This window comes from Taudactylus pleione, unplaced genomic scaffold (genome assembly GCF_031769625.1).
Source record: "Taudactylus pleione unplaced genomic scaffold, aTauple2 ptg000897l, whole genome shotgun sequence".
Taxonomy (NCBI): Eukaryota; Metazoa; Chordata; class Amphibia; order Anura; family Myobatrachidae; genus Taudactylus; species Taudactylus pleione.
The window spans coordinates 1,760,320-1,782,500 of record NW_028285298.1 but is presented as its reverse complement, the minus strand read 5'-3'; the positions used below and the strand labels follow the sequence as shown (position 1 = coordinate 1,782,500).

Sequence of the window (22,181 nt, the reverse complement as noted above, 5' to 3'; positions counted from 1 at the left end):
AGCCAGGGACTTCCAGCATCTCATTGACCTGTTTTTCACTACCTGCCATCTTGTCTCCCACCTGCCAGCTTGTATCTGTCACTCTGCATGCTGTGTCTCTGGCTGTCATCTGCATTCTAAACCTACCTTACACTGGATGTCTCTTACCTGTGTAACCTGGCACTCTGCTCCATCCTTGCTGTCTCTTACCTGTGTAACTTGGCACTCTCTGCATCATTGCTGTCTCTTACCTGTGTAACTTGGCACTCTCTGCTTCACCTTTGCTGTCACCTACCTGTGTAACCTGACACTCTCTGCTCCATCCTTGCTGTCTCCTACCTGTGCAACTTGGCACTCTCTGCTTCACCTTTGCTGTCACCTACCTGTGTAACCTGACACTCTCTGCTCCATCCTTGCTGTCTCTTACCTGTGTAACCTGACACTCTCTGCTCCATCCTTGCTGTCTCTTACCTGTGTAACTTGGCACTCTCTGCTCCACCCTTGCTGTCACCTACCTGTGTAACCTGACACTCTCTGCTCCATCCTTGCTGTCTCTTACCTGTGTAACCTGACACTCTCTGCTCCATCCTTGCTGTCTCTTACCTGTGTAACCTGGCACTCTCTGCTTCACCTTTGCTGTCACCTACCTGTGTAACCTGACACTCTCTGCTCCATCCTTGCTGTCTCTTACCTGTGTAACCTGACACTCTCTGCTCCATCCTTGCTGTCTCCTACCTGTGCAACTTGGCACTCTCTGCTTCACCTTTGCTGTCACCTACCTGTGTAACCTGACACTCTCTGCTCCATCCTTGCTGTCTCTTACCTGTGTAACCTGACACTCTCTGCTCCATCCTTGCTGTCTCCTACCTGTGCAACTTGGCACTCTCTGCTTCACCTTTGCTGTCACCTACCTGTGTAACCTGACACTCTCTGCTCCATCCTTGCTGTCTCTTACCTGTGTAACCTGACACTCTCTGCTCCATCCTTGCTGTCTCTTACCTGTGTAACTTGGCACTCTCTGCTCCACCCTTGCTGTCCTTTACCTGGGTAACCTGGCACTGTCTGTTCCATCCTTGCTGTCTCTTACCCGGGCAACCTGGCACTGTCTGTTCCATCCTTGCTGTCTCTTACCTGTGTAACCTGGCACTCTCTTCTCCATCCTTGCTGTCTCTTACCTGTGTAACCTGGCACTCTCTTCTCCATCCTTGCTGTCTCTTACCTGTGTAACCTGGCACTCTCTTCTCCATCCTTGCTGTCTCTTACCTGGGTAACCTGGCGCTCTCTAATCCATTCTGGCTGTTTTCATATCTGTGTAACCAGCTCTCTCTATTCCATCCTTGTTGCCTGTTACCTGTGTAATCTGCTACTTTTTCATCTATACCAGCTGTCTCTTACCTGAGTTATCTGCTGTTCTCTGCTCCATCCCTGCCTGTCTCTTACTTGTGTTGTCTGCTGTTCTCTGCTCCATCCCAGCTGTCTCTTACCTGTGTTATCTTCTGCTCTCTGCTCCATTTTCTACTGTCTCTTATCTGTGTTATCTGCTTCATCCCTGCTGTCTCTTACCTGTGTTATCTGCTGTTCTCTGCTCCATCCCGGCTGTCTCTTACCTGTGTTATCTGCTGCTCTCTGCTCCATCCTGGCTGTCTCTTACCTTTATCTGCTGTTCTCTGCTCCAGCCCGGCTGTCTCTTACCTTTGTTATCTGCTGTTCTCTGCTCCAGCCCGGCTGTCTCTTACCTGTGTTATCTGCTGTTCTCTGCTCCATCCCGGCTGTCTCTTACCTGTGTTATCCGCTGCTCTCTGCTCCATCCCGGCTGTCTCTTACCTGTTATCTGTAGCTCTCTGCTCCATACTTACGGTCTCTTACCTGTGTTATCTGCTGTTCTCTGCTCCATCCCGGCTGTCTCCTAGCCTGTGTTATCTGCAGCTCCCTGCTCCATCCTGGCTGTCTCTTACCTGTGTTATCTGCTGTTCTCTGCTCCATCCCGGCTGTCTCTTACCTGTGTTATCTGCAGCTCCGGCTGTCTCTTACCTGTGTTATCTGCAGCTCCGGCTGTCTCTTACCTGTGTTATCTGCTGCTCTCTGCTCCATTCCGGCTGTCTCTTACCTGTGTTATCTGCTGCTGTCTGCTGCTCCATACTTATGGTCTTTTACCTGTTATCAGCTGCTGTCTGCTCTATTCCATCTGTCTCTTGCCTGTTATCTGTAGCTCTCTGCTCCATACTTACGGTCTCTTACCTGCGTAATCTGCTGCTCAGCGCTCTCTCTCTGTTATCTGTGCACTCTTCTGTTCTGACTATAAGCTGTATTTCATTAGTGTAGTTAATCTGCCAATACCTGACCTTTCCCACCACTGGCAGTCTCTTACCTGTGTAATCTCCTGCTGTCTCTTGTCTATGTGGCCTGCAGCCATCTGGTTCTCTTACAGTAGCTGTCTGTGTGAGTGGGCTGAGGGGGGAGTGTTTCTTGTAATATGGGGTACAGGAGATATAGGAACCCCATGGGGGTAACGCAGGCAGCTGATGGACATATTAATGTACTGTGTGACGCTGTGAATCAGTAATCACTGAGCCTGGTGTTATGTTGTGGCTGGTGTATATAAATCTCAGCACATCCTGCTGCTCACTCCTCAGACAGAGACCGGTGACCATTTGCATTCCCTGCTTATGACCTGTAGTTTATATACTTCCCACCCTACAAATAGTTAATGACTAACTACTTCTCATGCTGGATAACATCCCCTCTATATTCACCATTGATCGGCAGCCATTTTGCCCTCATCATCATCCGTAACAGGTCTGTGACTCCTCAGAGACGAAAATACAGAAGGGACTGATCCGGTAGAAGTTGTTCCCAGTTATATTGGAGATATCTGCTGCGATCCCTCCATAGTACATTTAGGGGATACTTAGGGGTCTATTTACTAAAAGAAAAGTGATAAGGTGTCAGCCAATCAGCTCCCAACTGTCATCTCACAGGCTGTGTTTGAAAAATGACAGTTGGGAGCTGATTGGCTGGCACCTTATCACTTTTCACTCTGTCTCCTAACACTGCTTAGTAACCAGACCCCTTAGTGTTTGCGGGTATCCCCCGCAAATATGTAATAATAAATGGCCCCTCAACGGTTACCGCCATTGAAGACTTACTTTCATTGCAGTGGGAGTGCGTTATAAATGCAACGAGATGTAGTTCAGGAACCATTAACATCTGCGCTTCCAGGTGCCTTTAACTTCCCGTTATAAAAACGTGCGCTTGTTAATGCATCTAACCACGTATTAAACTCATACATATTGGCCCGTATTCAATTGTATTCGCACCTACGATACTTTTTCACATGCCGGACTGTTCGCCGACATCGCCAGTTTTGCATGCGAGAAAGTATCGCGCACGCTCCCGCTAGTCGTCGTATTCAATTGCAAAGGATGCGAAAACGCGTCCCAGCGAAACTGTATCAGGTGAAAAGTGTTGGCAGAATTGGGGAAATCAGCCTGACACCCCCCAAAAGATGCACTAACATTGGGGATCAATCTAGATGTCCCGATTAGCCCTACTGAAGCTATTTGGGGTACTTAAGTGCTGGCAATTGCTCCAAAATAGCGGCTTTGCACAAGTGGTGAAGAATGGGATTAAGCAGTTTTTTTTGGTGACAATAAGATGTCCTGTCAAATTTGGGGTACTTGAAAATGAGTGCAAGCATGGTTAAAAATCGCTAAAGTCACGTGTTAAGTTGCGCAAAAAATGCACCTTCAGCAAACACTTGCAATAAAAAAACACCTCCCCCATACTTGCAGACCCCCCAAAAGTATTTAGCTAGTTTTTGAGTTTGTACCCCCACTTTGTACTTTTTCGCCCACATTTTCAAAGTGCTTGTTTTGGGGTGTTACACTTTTTTATGCTTTTTTTTTACGCAGTTATCCTTTGGGGGGCTGTCCAAAGGGTGCAGAGTGGTTTCCGCACCTTTGCACCTCAAAATCGCAATTCTGCACTTTTTTCCACCGGGTATTCATAGGCGAAACTTTTTCACCTACTACATTGCATTGACTTTCCGCGTACGCGAAAAGTCTTTGCAATTGAATACGACAAATAGATTCCGCCTGGCGAAAAGAAACAATCTGCGATACTTTTTCGCCAATCACCGCTTTTCACTCCTAATTGAATATGGATAGTGTTCATTCTAGCACCCTGCACCTGTCACAACTCACAATCAGCGCAGTTCTTTCCTGCTTGGGGTGTCACTCCCCACTCTGAAGCTTCTAGCACACTATGGTCTGTGTCTTAGAAGTTTGCTGCATCAGCTGAGTGTGCTAGAAGCACCAGTGCAGAGAGCGACACCCCAGGCAAGAAAGAGGAACTGCACGGGGTATGATAGGTGCAGGGTGCTAGAATGAACACTAATACATAATTGCAATGTGATTTATATGCAATTTTGCTTGATTTTTCAATTAAAAAACGTGTACGTAGCCTTCTGGATGTGTCACCATTGGGTATCACAGCCTTGGTACATCACCCTGGCAGCTAAGAGAGGCACAAGCTGTATAATGCAGCCATTGCTGCGTGTTTGTATTGGGACGCCCACCTGTGGCATTGCATATCAAAGCCTCTGCGTACAAATATTCATCATCGTCCGCAGATCATTTGATTAGCGCATTCCTGAGTAACCCTATGGTCCTGCAGAATGGCTTTGGGAACTAAGATGCCGCAGCCTAATTTCTTGCGCACAGGATCGCAGAGGCAGGATGTTATACGCCCCCGGACCCCTTTGCGACACGCCTGCGTTTTTTACCAACACTTCCTCGTTACCTCCCCCCAAACGCTCCCTGACTGTTAATCGCACTGTAAGTGAAAAGTCGCTACGGTAATGTAACTTAACGCATGCGCAGCGCAACTTAGACACTTGCGCGGTTTACCGATTATCGCTTAGCTCTGTAAACATCGGATTAGCGCACAAGTCTGAAGTAAGCCCTATGACCATTATACCCCTGTATATTATATGGTGCTCTGTCCAGTTTCTGTGTTGTTGGAAACTGCGTCCTATAAACTACCCAGTGTAACTAATCGTTTAATGCAGATCACTGTTAATTGTTAATATTTATTGAAAAAGAGCTTACATGTTACAATGGGGGAGATGCGCTAAGCCTTGGGCAAAGAAAAAGCCAATCCGCTCTTAGCTGCCATTCTTCAAACGCAGCCTGTAACATGGCAGTTAGGAGCTGATTGGCTGGTACTTTAGTTGTCTCCACTTTATCTGTCACCGAGGCTTATACATCTCCCCCATTGTAGTCTAGTTTAGAAAAAGTCAAGAACGGAGCTTATATTGCAAGAAGGGTCCCAGTCACAGGGCATTACGTGTCTGCTGCTGGGAAAGTGCATTTAACCTGTCCCTGGAAATGATTTTGAAACGTTGGCAGCTGTGGTTTCTGTAGGCCAGGGAAAGTACGAGACTGATCCTAATCTCGGCTTCAGGTTTTCTATCTGCTACAGTGAAGCGGATTTCACAGTCCGCCTCTGCAAGACGCATGTTGCAAGGGACTTTGTACTATTTACTCCTAGCAAGCAGACAGGCTAGTAAGGGGGCCATGACAGGCGATACAATGTAGTTGTTTGTGCGATTGAATGTAGTTTATTTTTGAATGCTGTACATTATGTAGTTGGAAAGTTTTTAGAACTGGTTGCTGCAGCCCTGTCACCTGGCATTGGGGAACCTCCAATGGGATCCACCAACATGTAAGTTGATATTGGACCATCAGATTGCCTACCATTACCTCCATCCCAAGCCATAAAGACCCAGCTCTAGATCTCATGTCTGCCATACACACACTGATCCTATCTCACGCACATCTAGGGGCATATTTACTAAAGTGCAGATTTTTAGAAGTGGAGATGTTGTCCATAGAAACCAATCAGATTCTAGCTATTATCTTCTAGAACAGGGGTTCCCAAAAACAGTACTCAAGGCACACTCGTACCTCTTTTCCACCAAAAACCCGGGTCTGACTTGGGTTTTTGGACATGGTTCCAACCCAGGTCGAACCCCATTTACACTGTACCTTCGATCTGGGTTACTCCCAGGTCAGCCCTGTTCACATTGAACCCGTGTCTGCCCTGCTAAACCTGTGCGGTCATAAAAAGTGGGAGGTGACTGCTCCACAACCACCAATCAGCTAATTTTAGGCATGACCCGGGACGCACCATTTATACCCCTTTTCCATCTAAATTTCGGGTCTGACCAGGAGTTGGAACAAAGTTCCTATCCGGATAAGACCCGGAATTTTGCCAGCGCAAACTCGGGATATTCCCGAGTCGGCGCCGCTCACACCGGAGTTGGGTCTGCATAGACCCGGCTTTTGCGGAGTGAAAGTGGTCGCTTGGAGATGACGTCATCTCCAAACGCCACTGAAGCCGGACCAATCGACCGGCTAGCAGCGCACTCCAGGTCATCGTGACCCGGAGTGCGCTGTTCTCACAGCGGGGTTTCACGGGCTACGCCCGTGTTAAACCCTGCTAGTTACCTGGGTTGGATTACCGGGTCACTCGATCCGGCGATCCAACCCTCTCCCCTTTTACACCAGGGAGCTGCCCGGGTTAATCCTTAAAAAACCTGGGTTTTAGCTTTGGTGTAAAAGGGGTATTACACTACACCATTACCCTATCCATCCTGGGTCAGACCCTGATGGCTACCTGGGTTGGATTGCTGGGTCACTTGACCCGGGTTATTTTTTAGGGACCCTTTTACACTGAGCTGCGACCCGGGTAGACCGGTGTAAAAGGGATATAACAGTCCAGATTTTAAGGATGGCCATGCTTGAGGTGTGTTAATTAGTACCTTAGTTATTTTGATGTAACCATCTGTGCTCAATCATGGATATATAGTATCACTAAAGCCTGGACTGAGTGTGCCTTGAGGACCGAGGTTGGGAAATACTGTTATAGCAGGTGCAAGATAAATGTAAGTAGAATCTGATTGGTTGCTATGGGCAACATCTCCACTTCTAAAAACCAGCACTTTAGTAAATATACCCCCTAGACAGCCAAATGGGCCTAGATGTTATCTACAGGCTCCCAGATAGGTGGCTAGTTTCGATGGCGCCCGTTGGTGCAGTTTGAAGTTGACCGCAAGCTTTGGCAGATAGCCGTTGTCTTCTGACCTAATTTCCCAAAGTCCTTTAAAAAAGATCCAATCAGTGTCCTGTGATATGAGGTCCATTACTTTATTTTGCAGCATGCCCGTGCAGCCTCTCACATTAGTGCCGTGTGCCAGCGAGCGCTCTGTGGGTGTCTTCTAGACGTCTCATTCAGCCCAGTGCTTTCACACAGCAAGTGTGAAAATGTTATTTTATTTTCAGAAAACCAATGATAAATCTAAAAAGACACGGCCTGCATGTTTTTACCTAGAAGACATTAGTGTATGCTGTTTTGAAAACAAATGATATTTGGGAACAACTGGTCAGAGATTCCAGTTCAGTCAAGATTACAAGCACTTGGTTTACGTTAATTCTGGGAAATTCTCGTACTGGTTGCATTGGGAAATATCAGAGCGATGATGGATAAACTGTTCAGTGCAGATTATTACGCAATCTATTCTAATCTATTCAGATGCATGCTTTCTCTAAAAATAAGCAGTAGGTAGTGAAGTAGTTAAATTCCCCTCCCCAAGTACACAGGCCTTGAAGAAAGTAAATGTGTCAGTAGTTTGGCTGACATCTTGATATCTGTATAGTAGATGCATTTTACTGTTCCTGGACTGGAGGTCTGACATTATGGGGCCATTTTGGGGAGTAGGTATTGTCCCATGATGCAACAGGTAGCTCAGCACATACCTTTACCTGCTGCCTACACACCATAACGGCAAATAGTTTTGTGGGCTTCAATCAATTCACCTATACAGAGGCACCCTAACAGTCCAGGTTTTAAGAATATCCATGATTGATCGCAGGTCACTTAATTAGGACCTCCGTCAATTTGATTTGACCACAGGTGCTCAACCATGGATATCTCTAAAGGCCCAGATATACATCTGCCGTCAGGTCTCGCGATCCTGCGATGGGATCGGAAACACAGATCCACCGGTCGGAAATGCCGACCGGCGGCCATCGATGTTCCGAGATCCGTCAGAGGATCTGTGAAATTATACATGTTAACTTTCACAGATTTGCAATACATGATCATATTTTTGGGATTTCACTGATCCTCCGGCTTGGCATCGCAGGATCGTGGCGATCCATCGCAGATGTATTGGGGTCTTTAAACCTAAACTATTGGGGTGCCTTGAGGACCGCGTTTGGGAACCTCTGCACCAAAAGCCAGTGGCGGCACTGAGACCAAGGGTGAGATTTATCAAACCATTGCGACCAGGCAGATTCTACCTATCTGTCATTTATCTAGTACACAGGTTCTCAAACTCGGTTCTCAGGACCCCAAACAGTGCATGTTTTCCATGTCTCCTCACAGAATCACAAGTGAGCTAAATATCTCTACCTGTGGATCTTTTAAAATGTGTCAGTGAGTAATGAATACACTTGTGCTCCTGCTGGGTGATCTGGAAAACGTGACCTGTGTGGGGTCCTGAGGACCGAGTTTGAGAACCACTAATCTAGTACATTCTATAAAAAGATCGCTGGAATCTAATTGCTATGGGCAACACCTACACTTGCCCTCTTTGGAAAGTTTAGAAGGTTTGATAAATCGTCTTCAAAATGTCTCTCCTCTCAATGATGTCACTTGTTCCGAGTAAAATTATGGCTGATTTCTCGCTGCACAAAAATGGCTGCCTCCACCTTGTGCACACAATAGGTGATATGCTGTGTAGGGGCTTTGAGTGGGAGGGGCTGGTTCAAAGTACCGGGACCCAGGCCTGCCGAAGAGCTGCAGCCACATGCCCAAGATGGTGTGGCCACGATGCCTTCAGCGATGTGCCTCACCTTTAGTAATTGGGCAAGACATTTCTCACGGCAGCCGGGACGCTGTGCCAGCGGTTACACTGATATACAGTTCAATGATAATCAGCCTATACCGGCATCTATCTATAAAATATTAATGGCCTCCTCACTGTGTTTGCTTAAAAGTCCTCAAGAGACCAAGACTTGTTTTTATAGCAGCTGTCTGTCCCCCAAGGTGCCGGCCTCGGGAGCAGGGCCTGTGTCTACTAAATGGCTGTAGTGTGCAGTGCAGAGAGCATAGGCCATAAACTCAATGTAATTACTAAAAAAAGAGGACCCGTATTAACTATGAAATGTCAACTTGTCAATTATAGGCGTTCTCTAAAGGTCATTTGCAAGGCAGTAAAAACGTTGGGCAGCTGTGCGGACTCGCTATAATCATCCGTGTGATAATTTGCAGTAAGGGTGCGCATAGTTATCTTGGTCCGAGTGCTGCTTTGGCAGATGGTACACAGAGCCTACAATAACATATAACGTGCTTAAACACGCTGACTGTTCCGCAGGGAAAGAGGAGACTCTTTGCTGTTACGCCATACCCATACCTCAACTGTTACCTCCGGGCATTGTGCCTGAGGCGGTACGCACGAGAAGGGGTGTGGTTATGCTATACAGGGCGTGGCCATGTCCTATTTCGGCGGACCCAACAGTTCCAAAGTGCTAGACCTCTCTTATCACACTTCCAGGTTTCCAAATAATCCCTTTTAGTGCTGCAGCTGGTAAAGGAGCAATGCCAATTTTTTTTTCTTGCATGAATATTTTTGAAGACCCGTACGCTGCCTGCGTTACACAGAATGTACATACAAAGACGCTGTAGCTATTGAGACGGACAATAGGGCTGGTGCAAGTTACATCCGATGGGGCGTATGAGGATGAATCAGTCGGTATTACAGCATGCACGGGCGATAAAAGTGGGCGTCTCTGTTCTTGCACGATCAGCCGCACGGATGCACAAAGGGGAAGGAATCTGTTGTGGCATCTGCATTAAGTCGTCCGCGAGTAACCACCAATAGACGCTGCTGGGTGCCACTCAGAATCAGGCCCTTAGTGAGGACAGGGCTGCTTGTGACCGGGGCAGTGATGTGAGGAGGGGAATAGAGGCAGCAGGAAGCCACAGACTGAGAGTTATATAGTGGGAGGAGCAGGGTCCCCAGCAGCACAGAGTATATCAGGAGATGAGTGATGTGTTAGTGAGGACAGGGCTGCTTGTGACCGGGGCAGTGATGTGAGGAGAGGAATGGAGGCAGCAAGAAGCCACAGACTGAGAGTTATATAGTGGGAGCAGCAGGGTCCCCAGCAGCACAGAGTATATCAGGAGATGAGTGATAGTGAGGACAGGGCTGCATGTGACAGGGGCAGTGACATGATGTGAGGAGAGGAATGGAGGCAACAGGAAGCCACATACTGAGAGTTATATAGTGGGAAGAGCGGGGTCCCCAGCAGCACAGAGTATATCAGGAGATGAGTGAAGTGTTAGTGAGCACAGGGCTGCATGTGACGGGGCAGTGACATGATGTGAGGAGAGGAATGGAGGCAACACGAAGCCAGAGACTGAGAGTTATATAGTGGGAGGAGCAGGGTCCCCAGTAGCACAGAGTATATGAGGAGATGAGTGATGTGTAGTGAGGACAGGGCTGCATGTGACAGGGGCAGTGACATGATGTGAGGAGAGGAATGGAGGCAACAGGAAGCCACATACTGAGAGTTATATAGTGGGAAGAGCGGGGTCCCCAGCAGCACAGAGTATATCAGGAGATGAGTGAAGTGTTAGTGAGCACAGGGCTGCATGTGACGGGGCAGTGACATGATGTGAGGAGAGGAATGGAGGCAACACGAAGCCAGAGACTGAGAGTTATATAGTGGGAGGAGCAGGGTCCCCAGTAGCACAGAGTATATGAGGAGATGAGTGATGTGTAGTGAGGACAGGGCTGCATGTGACATGGGCAGTGACATGATGTGAGGAGAGGAATGGAGGCAGCAGGAAGCCACAGACTGACAGTACATACCTTTACCTGCTGCCTACACACCATAATGGCAAACAGTTTTGTGGGCTTCAATCAATTCACCTATACAGAGGCACCCTAACAGTCCAGGTTTTAAGAATATCCATGATTGACCACCGGTCACTTAATTAGTACCTCCGTCAATTTGATTTGACCACCGGTGCTCAACCATGGATATCTCTAAAGGCCCCGATATACATCTGCCATCAGGTCTCGCGTTCCTGCGATGGGATCGGAAACACAGATCCGCCGGTCGGAAATGCCGTCCGGCGGCCATCAGTGTTCCGCAATCCGTTAGAGGATCTGTGAGTTATATAGAGGGAGGAGCAGGGATCCCAGCAGCACAGAGTATATCAGGAGATGAGTGATGTGTCATTGAGGACAGGGCTGCATGTGACAGGGGCAGTGACATAATGTGCGGAGGGGAATGGAGGCAGCAGGAAGCCACAGACTGAGAGTTATATAGTGGGAGGAGCAGGGTCCCCCTCCTAATTTTTTAGCATTTAATGTATCAGAGTTTTTCATGCCTCTAACCCAGCCAGATGTGAGTCCCTGGGGTAGATTTACTTTGATTATCGGCAACAGTAAGAGCGCTAGACAAGCCTGATTTAGCGCTTATTAGAGTTGCCGTTTTAAATCCAACGGTCAAAGCCGCCGATGATTGGTGGCCTTGATTTACCGCGGCATAGTAAATCTAAGCCCCAGGTACAGATGGAAGATGAAGAACAATAATAAATGATGACCAGGAAGCTTCCAGCCCGATGGCAGAAGGCAATTATTTATTTATGACCAGTTATTTATACAGCGAACACACATTCCGCAGCGCTGTACAGAGACTTGCTCATTGATGCCTTGTATAGTATTGTAGCTAGAGAGAAACGTCACAGCCCCCTCGCTCTGCGCCTACTACTGAGGACATTGGATTTCCATTAAATGGCCGATAATAAATCAGGAGGATTTGCGTGTTTGCAGTCTCTCTGCACTCTCATCATTCACCGCTCTCCGTATGAAGCTAAATCAATTGGGTTTGCAGAGGACTCGCAGATGTGGGGTCAGGATGATTTATTTGCATAGATGAGGTCATATTAATAGCTGGACAAATACAAATGGATGGGACACAGCGTACAATAAGTTGTGTGTTTTAGCACTGAAGATGATGTTTTTGAGGAGTGTATTTACCAAATGGTAAATACAATTCAATTCAGCGTGCTATTGGCCCGGCTAAAGGATTTCTTCCCGCTTCCTCCTAAAGGTTCGAGCAGAAATCCTACTATAGTGCCGGCCGCTAGGCTATTTGCCATCTTAGCGAGGCACTAACAACCTCGCGGTCTTCACTTTAATCAGAGAATGCCGGTTCTCGCGACTAAACGGGATCAGCTTTTTTTTTTAATGCGTTTTTTTGACACAGTTGCGTCAAGGGGGTGTACAATACACCCCTTGATGCAAACTGCTTCAAAAAGCGCATTAAAAAAACACAAAGGACACCCCAAAAAAAGCACTTTGAAAATGTGGGTGCAAAAATGCAAAGTGGGGGTACAAATTCAAAAACTAGCAAAATAGCCTTGGGGGGGGGGGGGCTGCAAGTATGGGGGAGGTTTTTTTTTATTGCAGGTGCTTGCTGAAGGTGCGTTTTTTGGTGCACTTTAAAGCTTGAGTTTAGTGATTTTGAACTATGCTTGCACCCATTTTCATGTACCCCAAATTTGATGGAACTACTTTAAAAAAAAAAAAAAAGTTGCAAAATGCTATTCTTCACCACTTTCTCAAAGACGCTAAATAGCTCCCATTTGAAAGGGCTGGCTGGTACCTGTAGTTCCATGGTTGAAAGTAGCGTCGGGGGATGCGCTATTAGCAGGTAGCGTGTAGGATATGTATACCTTTTTGTATTGTCTAAAAGTAACGTGTCGATCTATTAGCTGTCGATCTATTAGCTGTCGATCTATTTGATTTCGATCTGTTATTATGTCTATTTGTGTGGTGATGATCTATTAACTGTCTACCTATTTGGTTTAGAACTTGGAACATTGTCTAACTATTAGTTGCCGATCTACGTTGTGTCGCCCTTATATACCTTTCGATCTTACATATTCGATATATTACATATCGATCTAACGTCCCGTTCGACTATATTACTGCCTGACTATTGTTACTGTTGATCTATACTTTGTCTATCTGAACTACATGTTGAACTAACGTGGTCGACCATTTAATGGTCGAACAAATTGTGTCCGATCTAATAATCCACACCCCTGCCGCCCGGCTTGCCTTTGTTCGCTATACCGGGCGGCGGGCTCCCGGCGTAGATAAAATGACAGGCGTCGGGATTTCGACGGCTGTCAGTAGACCCCTGCTGGGATTAGACAGTCGGGATGCCGACAGTCGGCATTTGGACCGTCTGTATCCCAACTGCCACCCGACTAAACACTCATGGTAAGTCGCGAGAACCGGCATTCTCTGACTGCAGTTGTTGGACTATACAGCGAGGTGAATTATATAGTTCTGGGACCAACTTCCCTGCGCTAGTTACCTCACGCTTTATTAATTCGCCCCCTTTGTTCCCAATTGTAAACCGTAAATATGGTGGTGCGATAAAAGAAACAGATAAATAAATGGGTTATTACATCCTGTTCTCCCTGAGGCAAAAAATCAGTAGACAATGTGGCGTTTATTTCCTACGCCCATAAGCATTGCCCTTTTAATTTTCGAGCTTGAACACTGCGGGAAGCTGCGACCACATAGCACATAAGCCCCTATGTAAATGACTTATTAATTGATGCATTTATTAAATTTGCAAGTGATTTGAAAAGATACGTCAGTGGCACAGCTATGAATTAGCACAGAAGCCGTTAGTCCGTTAATCAGACATAATCAATACACAGCATATTACAATATATGGTTGAATGATATGTAGGCTCGATGGCTGTGATTGATGGATAAATATAGATTTTTCTTTAAGGAGCGTAATATCCCTGTGATATAATGACTACCACAGCAAAATTAAGAGTTATTGACTGAAGTGCCATAGCTCCTGGTGGGCGTACGGCAATGCTTTGATGGCTGAAGCTTAAAGAAAAAAAAAATGTCATCGTATATACGATATAAGGAATACATATATATATTTTTTTCACTTACCTTCCACGCGCTGTTCACCGCATCTGCCGAGTCTGCTCGTGATCCAGTGCCGCACTCCATTCCGTTCTTTCCGTAGGCCTATCTGAAAGAAAGCCAGCGGTGGTCTCCCACCCCTTTCATTATCTCAATTACCCTGAATTGAAAGCCCGCAGGGGACAACCATTGTATCACACAGGCAGAGTGAAATGAGAAGCGAGTACTGCGCCAAAGCATTTGACCCATTATGAACACCGTCTGATCTGGCACGCAGTGCATGGGCGATTACGTTGTTTGTTATCAAATGCCACCCAAAGCCGAATTGTTAGTTTTGGATGGCGTTCTCTTTTCAGTGATGGAGATTCAGACCTGTGAGCAACACTGGATGCTGCAGCAGATTTTCCTGTCCGTAACACACTGGGTGCCGGTGTCTGTGCAACTGAGTCAAAAGACTCGGGGCCTGATTCAGAGCCGCTCGTAAGCGGCCGCTCGTTCGCTCCAAGCGATGTTTGCCCAACTGCGCATGCATACGGATCGCATGCATACGGATCGTTATACGCATGTGCGAACCAGTCAGTGCAGTCGAAATTCATGTGCTCGCAAAATAGCGAATGCCTGATAATTTGAGTGACAGAAAGAGGCGTATGTGGGTGGTAACGGGGGAAGGTGCTTGAAAACGGGGAGTGGAGATCCGAACGCAGGCGTGCTTAAAGGTCAAAACGGGCGTTTTATGGGTGTGCATAATTAAAACAGCAGCGTCATTGACCACGTCACTGGGTTATTTTATAGTCAGAACTGCTTACAAAATTGTGGTAGGAAAAACCAACCCCAAGAATAGCGAGCAGTTCATACCCTGGTCGATGTACTCGATTAATCTAATAAATAGCGGACATGACGTAGGATGCGAGCGGCCAGGGGGCGTATTTTTGCAAAAAACGACCGCAAGTTTGGTTCGCTCGTTCAGACCTAGAGGCGTGAACAGACCGCAAAGAGCGAACGGTTGATTTGAATAGCCACCCCTATTTTCTGGACGAGCGAGCGCTAATTGTGTCCGGGTCTGAATCAGGCCCTCAGAGTCCATTGCCGGGATGGAATCTGGATGACGGGTCAACAATAAAAAAGGTCTACAATGAATAGGTCGACATGGCCAAAGGGTCGACACATGATTTTTTAAATTATTTTTTAAGATACAGTAAGTGTTAGGGTTAGACACTTGGAGGAGGGTTAGAGTTAGGCTGCCGGGCGGGACAGTTAGGGTTAGGTACTAGGGGGAGGGTTAGGGTTAGGTACTGTTAAGCCTCGTATCCACTAACAGATAGTGGAACGACAGTACGATTACAACTTACTTTGTGTACAGTCGTTCCTCATCCCCTGTGGTGCCTACACTGAACGATATGTCGTCCAGTGCAGGCACCCTCCCTCATCCCTGAACATGGCCAAATTGTGGTTATCGGCAGGATGGTCTGCATGTTCAGGCGATGATTGATGTCAAAAACGACCAGCGGGCATGCGCATAGTCGGTCGTTTTAGACTGTTTCATGCACGATTAATGAGCGATTTAACGGTACCATTATCGTTCAATCACTCATTTTAATCGGCAAGTGGATACGCGGCTTTAGGGTTAGGCAACAGGGGAAGGTTTAGGCACTGGGGGGAGTGTTGGGATTAAAATTAAAATAAAAAGTTGACCATCCATGTGTACCTGTTGACCTTTTGATCCTGTCGACTAATTGCGCGTACAGGCAGCATTTTTCTGCAGAGCGTGCTCGTAAGCAGCCATCCAAATGCTGTGCGCTAGTGCACCTGCCCCTCATCACTTATAAATAATACGGCCCTTACTGTATGTGGCCTATGGTTGAACCTCTCCGGCCCACCCCATTCACCCCATCCATGTAAGATTCACACAGATCATACAGATTCAAATGGGAGTATATGTGTGCATCCACTGTCCAGGGCCTACGCACAAGATAACGTATATATCAGCTGGCGTAGTGCTCACCGCATCTGCCCCTTTGTGTGTACTTTAGCACATCTACACAGATCTGAGTAAGATCCAGCTGACCTGACATCTGGTCTTTAATAGGGGGTGCTATGATTGGTCGACAGTTCTCGTGTCGATATGCATTAGGCGAAATGTCGACATACATCTTGTTGACACAGACAACGTCGACATACGCCATGTCTACACGGGTGACATGATAGAATGTAGACTTAACGTGCCTGGTGGCCCAGCAGTTACTTGCCTGGTCCTGATGGCATATGCATCCCCAGCGTTGTCCCAGTGGCGCCTAACCCTAACCGACCGTATGCTGAGAGTGGTGACATTTCACATGGTAAAATTTCAGAGAACATGTCGACATTCTGAGGATGTTGACATGTTGTACAGTGTCAACATGGTAACTGTCAACCATGTGACTGGATACCCTTTAATAGACCCCTCCTTCCAATAACTCTGAGTCATTACTGCCTGACTGCCAAAGCTTCATGTAGTCAGAGTCCTTTGACCCTGGATGCTCCCAGGTAGCCTGTATCTCTTTAGTGGTGTAATGAAGATGATGGGTTTAAAGTTCTTTTCATAACATGACAAATCCTTGCGCTATAAAATTAGCAAAGGAAGCCTCAGGAGACGTGGGCACCTACGTTGCAGGCGGCAGCAGTTCTGCCCGTAGCTGGTGGGTTTTTGTGAGTGGAATGTCTGGCACAAGTAACTGATTGCCAGGTCGTTTAGGTTAATCTTTAAATGTCCTACAAAATCTTATGTAGGGTATACTGACTTGTAACAAGCCGCTACAACGCCAGGCAAAGGCACCTGTACAGTTAGATTCACGTCACTTGGAATTCCTTCTTATATTTCGCTCACAGATTAGCTGTATCTCTATGTAAATGTATCTGAACCCCTTTCCTGACATCAAGCCCACGATTGTCACACTTCAGTCACACTTTAACCAGCGAGGCAAAGCCTGGCCGCTCCATCCCCCTTCAGCCGGAGCCACAGACACACTGCGGACATCCTGTGCTCCGCAGATGTTTCTCTCCACTCACAGAAATCACGTAACCCTTTTAATACCACTGAGGTAGAATCTATGTCGTTGTTGTCCCGCTGTTAGGTCACCAGTCACTGGTCCGGCATAGATTGTACATCAGATGGTTCTCTTGCAGGCAGGATCACTAGCTGCTGTTTGAATGTGGGTGACGGAGGGGTAGTCGGGTGAACGCAGACGTGTCAGTGTGCATAAATTATCCACTGCGATACCATACGTAGCCAGAGGCCTCATAGCGTGCGCTAAAGTTAGCAATTCCTGAGTGAGGTCTGACCTGCCTTAACTGTGCGTATGGGTTCGATGTTACTCTATGTTGCCGATTATTTCGCTATGTTGCCCAAGTATACGGATGTGAGTAAGAGGAAGTGGGGGTCCTTATATCAGGCTGCGATCGTAATGTGAATGCAATCCTTTAAATATCACCGCTGATATTAGCAACTGCATTACGTGCGTAGAAGCAGAATAGCGATCCTTGCTGAATCATGCCCTCTGTCCGCACTTCTCCTGCCACTATAGCTCTTCCCGGCTCTTATCGAGTTGAAGCAGGGATCCGTGCAAGTCCCACAGCGGATCAGCCTAGTGCTTATTGACGGCGACCTGCCTCCTGCTTTTTCCTGGCGCAAAATCTCGCTAGTAATGTGAGGTCTTGTGCGCAGACGGGCTGCCACAGACGCTGCTGCTGCACAGAACACATATCCGCAGGTAATGGTGCCGATATGTTGGAAAACAATAAGCCACAAAACTGCGCTTATCGTATTTTTCGTAACATCTGCATGAAATCACAAAGTAATTCAATTGTTAGATGATTGCAGATGCCGTAGAGAAAAGTGATTTTTCTCTACATTATTGGTTTTCATACATGACGATGTTCTATGACGTCCCATATTGACAAATGTCAATATGGGACGTCATTCTGCACGGAACGGAGGTATGGGGTTAGGCTACCAGAGATGAGGGTTAGGGTTGGTCTGTGGGAGGGCAGTGTTGGGGTTAGCCACAAGGGGAAGGTTGGGGTTAGGGACTAGGGGAAGGGTAGTGTTAGGCTGTGGGAGGGGAGGGGAAGGTTAGGGTAAGGCTGTCGGAGGGGAGGGTTAGGAACTAGGAGGTGGGTAGGGTTAGGCTGTGGGAGGGGAGGGGAAGGTTAGGGTAAGGCTGTGGGAGGGGAGGGTTAGGGATAGAAACTAGGGGGTGGGTAGGGTTGGGCTGTGGGAGGGGAGGGGAAGGTTAGGGTAAGGCTGTCGGAGGGGAGGGTTTGGGTAAGGCTGTGGGAGGGGAGGGTTAGGGTTAGGAACTAGGAGGTGGGTAGGGTTAGGCTGCGGGAGGGGAGGGTTATTGTTAGCCACAAGGGGAAGGTCAGGGTAAGGCTGCGGGAGCGGAGTGTTAGGGTTAGCCACAAAGGGAGGGTTAGGATTAGGCTACCAGAGAGGAGAGCTAGGCTACTAGAGGGGTGAATTAGGCTTAGGCTGCGGGTGTGGAGTGTTAGGGCTAGCCACAAGGGGACGGTTAGGGTAAGGCTGCAGGAGGGCTAGGGTTAGGGATAGTCTGCGGTATGGGTGTTAGGGAGAGCCACAAGGGGAGGGTCAGGGTAAGGCTGCGGGAGGGCTAGGGTTAGGGATAGTCTGCGGTATTGGTGTTAGGGAGAGCCACAAGGGGAGGGTTAGGCTACCAGAGTGGAAGGTTAGGCTACTAGAGGGGTGGAATAGGGTTAGTCTGTGGGAGGGGGGGTGTTTGGCATAAGGGAAGGGTTAGGGTTAAGCTGCGGGAGGGTAGCGTAAGGGTTATGCACTAGTTGAAGGGTTAGGGATTAACAATAACGCCGTAACTGCAGCAGGAACTACCAAAGGTCATCGTCCGGAGGACACTGCTGGAGCTGCCGGACCAGCTAAGTTACCCCTGGACCACCAGGAACATTTTGTCAACGTTTTAATCATGTCGACCTTACGACCATGTGAATGTCGACATGACGATTGTTGATAAAATATACCAAACCCGCTACAGGGAATATGAAACTTGTGGAGATTCTTTCACTATTCTCTTCATTTTATGTTGGTAGAAACACACGGTACGATACGGAGTCCTGTTGGACCACACGTAAAAGGTAGCAAACCAGATGAGGATGGCCACTCTGGCCGTGCACCTAAATTTAGTCCAGCATCTTTTAGGCCTATTAGTGCAAAGAAAAGCATTGATTAATAGCATCCTTCTGTGGTCATCATCTGCCGTCACCTCCTGTGGGCACTGTCTGTGGCCACCTTCAGACCACATTTACCAGCATGATTAAAGGGTAACAATTTCCCTCTTCGATATTGCTTTGGGACTACATACACTGCATTATTTTGCGACTGCTATCCCTGCAGATGTCACTGTGGGTGTGGCCTCATTACGTTGCCTATAAGCTCAGCTGGCAGATAGGAACCTGCAGTAAAATGGGAATTGATGCTATCCACAAGCAAGCTGGAGGAAACTTTTTTTTTTTTTTTTCTCGGCTTATTTTTTTTTTTTTTTAGTTAATATTTAAATAGCACATGCAGTTTTATGCAGCGCCGTAAACCTAAAACAGTTCTGCCACCCGGAACAGGGAGAAAAAGAATATAAATGTAATAAATGTGCAATGAAGATGTTTGCCAGTCTGCTAATATCATTGTAGAAGTGAATCATTTGTGGCCAGTCAGCATCTAGATCCCTCGCCACCGCCTCTTGAAAGCCTATTCAGTGTTGTGTCTCTGAAGAGATACTTTAATGTGACCACCAAAATTGCCTTTGATTAATTGTACCAAGTACAGAGGAAAGACTATCCTAGACATGGATATATAGCCTATGAGAAACCTGCCAACCCTTATTTATCACTATTATTATTTATTAGTTAATTATATAGAGCACAGATATTATGCAGCGCTTTAGAGAGAACATCAGTCCCTGCACCAGTGGAGTTTACACTCTATTTTCCCTATCACATGCGCAAAGTGGCGTAGCGAGCAGGAAGAGCAACTGCACCTAAACCAGTCCCAATGGCATCTGCACTGCAGAGGAGTGAAGGGGGCCGTGGACCGGAAGCAGACGGGACTGTAGGATGGCATGCATGAGAAAGTGAATGTACGTGTGTGGGGTGGGAAAGTGCGGACAATACAAAACATAAAGATGGATGGGCAGCTCAGTAAGGGATATACAGAGGGGTGTGTGGGGGCACAATGCAAACAACATACTGTATGACTGGGGGGGGGGCATGCACTACAGGACATGCAGATGAGGGAAGGGCATAATACAGGGCATACTGGGGTTTGTTTGTGGGGAGAGAATCGATATATAGATATATGTTCTATATCGATATAGAACATAGGGCCTGATTCAGACCCGCTCGCAAGCGCTATGTTTGGCCACTGCGCACGCCGGAGCCGGCTCCGACGTGTGCATGCGCGAGACCCCGGCTAGCGATGGGCGCTCTGGGTCTCGCACCAAAAGGGGGCAGCTGTCGATTTTGATTGACAGATCGCACCGTTTTGGAGGCGTGGCGGGGGGGTGGCTTCACAAACTGAGGCGTTCCCAAGCGAACGGCTGCCTTTTGTGGGCGGCCCCACTGACATCACCAGTGATGTCAGTGGGAGAGCTTCCGGCTCTATTTAAGCCGGGAGCTCTCTGGGGCTTGCGGCCACGAGACCCTACCACAAGGGTCTTGTGTCAAGACCATGGCGACCATCATCCTGGCCGCTCGCAATAGCTGTGGGTGGTCTCCCACAGCTATGCGAGCGGCCAGGAAGCCGCACACACACAAAGAAACGCCCTGATTCAGAGCGTCCGTCTCTGAATCAGGCCCATAATACAGATCAATAGGTAAGATTGCAAGAGGACAGTACAGGATATACAGATGTGGGGGCACAATATTGGACATACTGATGAGGGCGGCACAAAACAAAACATACAGATAGAGGGCATGTGTCTGAGGGGCCTTATAAGGGGTATGCGGGAAGCACCTCAGTCTAAGGTGCCTATTTTCCACAATGTCCGCTCCTTCCTAGGGCATGACCTAAGATATGGGGTTGAGAGGGATTATGGTCCGCAGATACCATTGGCATGATGGCGTCTAGTAGTGATATGGGGAGCTCAAAACAGGCATAAAGGCTGGCAGTCTAGTGACCCTGCAAACCGCCTCTTATAGAAAATATATCCTGTAATAAGCTATTATTACACGGTAAGCTCTAAATCCTTAAATCGCACAAGTACTGTACAAAATAAAGTGTCAGAATGAATGATGACGATGTGATCATCGTATGTCAGCGAGTGGAATACTCAGGGGTCTATGTACTAAGCAGTGATAAGAGACAGAGTGAAAAGTGATAAGGTGCCAGCCAATCAGCTCCTAACTGTCATCTCACAGGCTGTGTTTGAAAAATGACAGTTGGGAGCTGACTGGTACCTTATCACAGACATCACTTTTCACTCTGTCTCTTATCACTGCTTAGTACATCGGGCCTGATTCAGAGCCGCTCATTCGCTCCGAGCGATGTTTGCCCAACTGCGCATGCGTACGGATCGTTATACGCATGCGCGAACCAGTCAGTGCGGTCGAAATTCATGTGCTCGCAAAATAGCGAATGCCTGCTAATTTGAGTGACAGAATGAGGCGTATGTGGGTGGTAACAGGGGAAGGTGCTTGAAAACGGGGAGTGGAGATCAGAACGCAGGCGTGCTTAAAGGTCAAAACAGGCGCTTTATGGGTGTGCATAATTAATACAGCAGCGTCACTGACCACGTCACTGGGTTATTTTATAGCCAGAACTGCTCGCAAGATTGTGGTAGCAAAAACCAACCACAAGAATAGCGAGCAGCTCATACGCTGGTCGATGTACTCGATTAATCTAATAAATAGCGGACATGACGTAGGATGCGAGCGGCCAGGGGGCGTATTTATCCAAAAAACAACCGCAAGTTTTGTTTGCTCGTTCAGACCTAGAGGCGTGAACAGACCGCAAAGAGCGAACGGTTCATTTGAATAGCCACCCCTATTTTCTTGGCGAGCGAGCGCTAATTGCGTCCGGCTCTGAACCAGGCCCATAGACCCCTGAGTCTTGTGGCGCTATTTCACCATACTTTTACGACGTGTTCCTTTCAGCAGCACAGAC

The 22,181-nt window shown here is 47.5% G+C and overlaps 1 protein-coding gene across 1 annotated transcript in view; it reads left to right on the top strand.

The window, feature by feature from the left end:
* Positions 1-22,181, top strand: part of ABCA2 (ATP binding cassette subfamily A member 2) — an 86,711-nt gene that overhangs the window by 604 nt on the left and 63,926 nt on the right. The gene's annotated exons all lie outside the window — the stretch shown is intronic.